Here is a 6,274-nt window from a genome sequence, read left to right as displayed (position 1 = left end):
CACCATGCCAGCTATGAAAATGACAATAACAGCAGTATTATCTTAAAATTTACGGAGAAGTTTGAAGTCAAATACACATTGCTAATACTACCATTTCAATCCATTTTAGTGATAGCGAGCGACCTTTCAAATATCAAGTTTTGGGTTTGGTTACAAATAAACAATCTGCAACTTTGGATTTATTGGGTTAAAAACATGAAAAAAATATTGAAACGAAAATATTTACATATTTATAGGTAACAATAAACACCACAAGCTGAATATTATAAAGCAGCTAGCAAGCATTTTAACTTCTCACATACTTATGCTTTAAGGTTTTATGCAGCTGCTTTAAAGACGAGAAGTTAGGTGAACTTGATCTTGACAAAACACGATTTAATGCAACACCTTTATTAAGGAATGTAATCTGAGCTGGTTTGGTCCATGTTACAGGAACTGTCAGAGAGAGAGGAGAGAGAGAGAGAGAGAGGCCGAGCAGACTAGACCGACCCGGAGAGAGAGAGAGTGGAGAGTTAGAGAGAGGAGAGCGAGAGAGAGAGAGAGAGAGGAGAGAGAGAGAGAGAGAGAGAGAGAGAGTTAACAATACACGAAAAGGGATTTACATTCACACTCGCAGCAATTAATTAAATTGGCGTCCATTCAAAATATTTTGCTCATTGGACTAATATTTCATTATAGCTATCCAACGAAATCTTTCTCAATTTGTTTTTTTTAGGGTGTGGGGAAAAGAAAGCATTCAACGCTGATAATTTAATCCTGTAATTAAGTCTAGTCCTGAATAAAATAAAAATGCGATATGAAAAATAAAAAATGGTACGTATCTTCATTCAAAGTGATTGATGGGCCTCTTGTAACATGACAGTGGGGATCAACAAACAGCTTGAACGGATTCCTTCAGCCAGACGGCAGAGGTAGAGTCGCCTTTTTGAAATGAGTAAATGAAACATTGACAGGGAAAAAATAGGCAAGAGAAGTCTCAGAACCCAGATTATGGTGAACACAACCCCCCCCCCCCCCACCCCCACCCACCCAAAAAAAAAAAAAAAAAAAAAAAGGACATAGTGACCTGGTGGGCGTTCTTTTAGTTACGTAGTTCACGGAATAATGACCGAAGTAGTAACTGTAATAAAACTCAGCAAGGTAAGGCCAGCGAAACTATTTTAACCAGACTCTTCTTGATTCAATGTTGACAAGAAGGGAAGCAAAAACAACTAAAATAAGAGAGCAATGCTCCATAAACAGAAGGCTGATACAAAACATCATAATCTCCATGTTTATTTTGGGGGACCTATTACTGGCCCATATTTGGGCCTTCACATGGGACCCATTTGACACAACTGATAGTTCTACTGAATGAATGATTCTTTCGCTTCATAACTGATGAAGAATTTAAGGCTTCAAAAAGACCCAACATTTTCCAATTTCAAAATCAGGTTCGTCTGGTTTCAACTCTGTGAGTAGAGTGGTTAGTTATTGTATACAGATATGAAGATGACACTGAAAGAGAGAGTCTGGTACTGACTGATTTCGCTATTTATTCATTTCAATATCACCTTTAGAAAACGTCTAAATAAACATACCTGGTCAGGCTCATACCCTCAGATTCATTTCTACATTTCTCAATATTTTATATATAACATATTTTCATGCACCGTACTTTTCCATATACACACAAAATATGAAGTCTCACTAGAAAAATCCTTATCCATGGATTGAAAATAGGTACAATTGTTTAAAAGGGGATATACTAACCAGCCATTATTACTATCCAACTAAAGTCGGGTCATTCAGTAAATGTGTTTACTAAACTGGTGCAAATTCCGACCGTCCGCTCTGGAGATATTTTGCCAATAGACACAGGTGTGAACAAGACCTCTTCCCTTGTCAGTGGCACAGTCTCAGACCCCCTGAGCTCTCTTGTTACCTGTTCCTAAAACTCAAGCCTTTCATTCTTCCAATCTGCTGGCCTCTCCTACTTGCCAGCACACTACTGTCGCACTTTCCCTACAACTGAAGGGTACCTTAGGGTTCAAAGAAGTTGCAACCTTGCCCATTAAATCTTTCATTTCAATATCACCTTCACCACGTCATATCCATGGATCACAAATAAATTTTTCATATCCTAAACATCTCTCATAGTCATCAACTCGAATTACGGGCTGCTCTGTGAGCAAGAGCCCGTTCTGGCATAAGGCCAGCTTAATCAATAACAATGACAAAAAGCACAGGTAACAAGATGCGGCATACTGAAGCGAAAGACTCTTTCCAACTCTTTGTTTTTAATTTTTTTCTCATTCCATCACTCAGTTACCTCTAGCAACTCTTCAGTTTCTCCTTTCACTGACTTTTCCTCCATTTACAATCACGTTTCAGATTCTTCCTCACTAAATATCTTCGTACGATAACGACTGACTTTCTCTACCAACAGGTGTCCAAAACTTGTATTCACTACTTTACTAGGCCACTTATTTTCATCTGATAGGGATTTCTCTTTAATCTGATCCATCCTAAATATATTTACTAATTATTCTGTAACCGATTTCCATATGGTAACATTAAACACGTTTACATCTAGTTTTAAAGATCGCTTTCGCTCTGTTTAGTCATGCATTCCCTTATCTAACCAGATTTGATTATATACGTTATAAGCCACTCTCTTGAAGATATCACGTATATTCTTATATTCTCTAAGCTAAATCCTTTTAAGATATGATACACGAGGTATGCATTTTGACCCAGATAAGCGTACTCCAGTCTTCACTAAACCAGATGCTCTTGCCTTTATATTCATGCTGCAAGCGTCCACATTCGTCGCGTTCCTCGAGAAAGAAAGAACAGTCGATTTCCAATAGCGCACTGTTAGCGAGATTAGCAAAGTAGGAGTGTATGGAATTTTAATGGTGAGCCTAAACAACATAGACTTTTTAAACGAAGTCTGATTCCAAATGGCACCTGAGATTTACTCAGACAAATTAGAACCTATAAAGCAGTCAATGAAATAGTGTTCACGTCTTATATCATTGGTCTTATCACTGGTTTCAGATTTAAAAGAAAATGACCGAAATGAGAGAGAGAGAGAGAGAGAGAGAGAGAGAGAGAGAGAGAGAGAGAGAGGTTTCATAATACTTACTGGTGGTACCCCTTCCAAAAACAAACCTAAACCAAAGACGACTAAGTAAATTCATCGGAGACCAGCGATGTAGCGAACGTACCATTGAGAACTGCAAGTAAAGTGTGAATTAATTTAACAGAAAATGTTTTGTTAAATATGATACAGAAATGCCTGAACGGCAACTTTATCGATGTGAAGCAGACAGCGATGTAGTCAAGTCAAAAACAGGATCGTCTTTGGAGCAATCTTAAAAATGTCAATCACAAATTTAAGCAAAACGGCAGAACAGAACTGCCAGGAACTGAGCAAGTCAAGAAGACAGCGTTTGGATCTCATAATAGTATATCATTAATCAGTAATGGGACAGACACCTTGCTTTGTGCTCAGAAAAGTAAAATTGCTCAGGGAAGCTTCAAATCCTCTTCATTGTGAGTCTGATAGTTGTCCTCAGAGCTCGTTCGCGTGAGTGAGCATGCACGTGCGAATTCAAGGATTTACATATATGTATACTTACAGCTGAACTCGACAACAGACCACAGGCTACGTTACTTACGCCACTGATAATCTTACGAGCGTATGGAGACATGAAACACTTACTTAAGAGACGTTTCTTCGAATTGTTTATGAGAACAATATTCAAGTAATTATCAAATATATTGGGTAAATCACGTAAGTGTACATACGTACATGCAAAAACACTATTTAAATCGAAGAGATGATTTCGCACAGTATATAAAGAACCTCTCCGGCTAAAAAATTCTCTCTCTCTCTCTCTCTCTCTCTCTCCTCTCTCTCTCTCTCTCTCTCTCTATATATATATATATATATATATATATATATATATATATATATATATACACACACACACACACACACACACATATATATATATATATATATATATATATATATATATATATATATATATATGTGTGTGTGTGTATGTGTGTGTAGAAAGGGGGGGGGGGGGGGCTTAATATTTACACTGTAAATCTGAAGTAGATAAAAAAAAAATTGTATAATACGAATTAGGATAAAATCTGATAACGTTCAGCTATGAAATAAATAAGGTTCTCGTCCTACCCTTTGCGTGTCAGGAGCCGCGCCGCTTACAAGCTATTGCCAGCATTCTCCTGAATTTGCAACTGAATGAGTCCATTCTTGAGTTCTGAAAAAGACAAGCAGCTCGGTAGGATTTTATTGGTTTATTACTCAGCAGGCTATGTTATTAAAATAAAAATAAAATAATCAAGAAAGGTACACTGTCCTAAGTTAACAACGCCTTTTCTTGATAAAATACAAAAATAAGAGACATAAAAGAATACTTTTTTTTGAAAATCAGCAGACAATACATACACATAAACCAATCAGAGCACAATATGAATATATTTAAAATGCGTATATATTTTCAAAGAATCAAGAACATACTAGTGCTGAATACTGAAACTCAACATAATCATCAAGTTATTGAGTGAACAAAACCGTGGCAGAAAGACAGACAGACATGTCCCATATAAACCCCTCCCCCATTCTCTTTGCAGATATCATAAAATCCACCAAGACAGATTCGTCCCGCAAACTTTGCAGGCTGATCTTTCAAGTGAGGAACGCATTAGATCCCATTATCCTCAGATTAAAAAATGACTGAGACTAGTAATAAAACGTAAATGACTGACGCGACACCAATCAGTGAGAGGCTGAATGTCTTCTGAGTATCGTCTCGAGACAAAAATCAGTCCCTCTCGAGAGTTCACATGGAAAGGGTGTATGTTCAACCTCTCCTGAAAGACGTATGCCTCAGGAGAGATGGAACATAGATCCTACCCATGCGAACTTTCGAGGGAGACTGAAGGTTTCCAATCCTGTGATTGGCTTATCAACAGCCAATCAGGAGCGTCGTAAGGGACTGGCCTACGCATCAAACGCACGGTTGATGTGAATCTACTATAGTACTAGAGCCAGGGAGTGCCATGACCTACTTCTACGGTTTGTGAGAAAACTATGAACAGGAGAGATGCCGAGTGAACAAAGGGCGAGGTTTGTTCAAATTCTGTGGTAAATCTGAGCAAACACTGCGGAGAAATAAATAGTTCTTCTCTAGAAGATAAAGGTGGCGAGAAAATTTAACGAGCGAGTGGATATCAGAATAAAAGATTAAAATGAAAATGCTCTCTGAAGATTAAACAGTCATAGATATTTTCTAATTGTTGAATGCGGAGGGCAGATGAGAAGTAATGCAACTCATATAAGAATGAAAGGAAGTCAGTGAGAATTTTAGAATGAAAGGTTGAAGAATAGAAAGACATCGGATGTTCGAGGGATTACAAACTGATGCTGCAGAACAGAAAAGAACCTGTGATTGAGTTACTGCTCAGTGTGTGTAAGGAGTGGTCGACCAGGAGAGAGGAAAAATGCCCCTCTGTTTATGGGTAAATGTTACAAGGGTGCTTATAAGAGTTAGGGATATAATATTAACATTACTGTATTTAGTATACAGGGGAGTTTCATGGTAGGGTTTGATTGATAAAATAAGACATTTAACATGGGGATTGATTACCGGGTTAGATAACGGAGAGAAAATGTCAATTAAGTGTTCATAGAAAGGTGCACGCAAAGCTTGAGATAAGAGTATAAGCTGTATACGTTAACTTACATGTTCTCGACAACCAGATGATAAAAATGGCGTGGAAGTAATCCAGAAGTTATCAAAGTTGTACCGAGTGGACGGAAAAGTTATCGGTCTCTCAGCAACAATAAATAAGAAATCCCATACCTGAAAAGCACCAATAAGAAAAGTGAAACTTTGGGAAAAGGTCATTCTTTTGTCATTAGCTCCTCTAACCTTGGCCCTGCGGCCATTTACATTTGCAGGTAAAATGAACACCCGAAGAATTGTGATGCCTGGCAAAGGATGTCATAAATCTTCTGTGAGCTTCACGTAATGTCATAGGGCACACACATCAGAATTCTGTCACTTTTAACCATACAAGTAGTATACTACCAACGAAATATAAACTGGTTTGCAACAGGATACTTCTGGCGGAGAGAAATAACAGTCCCATCGTCTTTGGGTAATGGTGACACACATGTCTTTAAGAATTAGGAAAACATGAAATTTCCTTTGTAAATATTGAGGTGTATGTTAGGATTTGTGTCATTTCA

The sequence above is a fragment of the Macrobrachium nipponense genome, chromosome 4 (assembly GCF_015104395.2).
Source record: "Macrobrachium nipponense isolate FS-2020 chromosome 4, ASM1510439v2, whole genome shotgun sequence".
NCBI classification, from domain to species: domain Eukaryota; kingdom Metazoa; phylum Arthropoda; class Malacostraca; order Decapoda; family Palaemonidae; genus Macrobrachium; species Macrobrachium nipponense.
Note: the sequence above shows the minus strand (reverse complement) of the source record.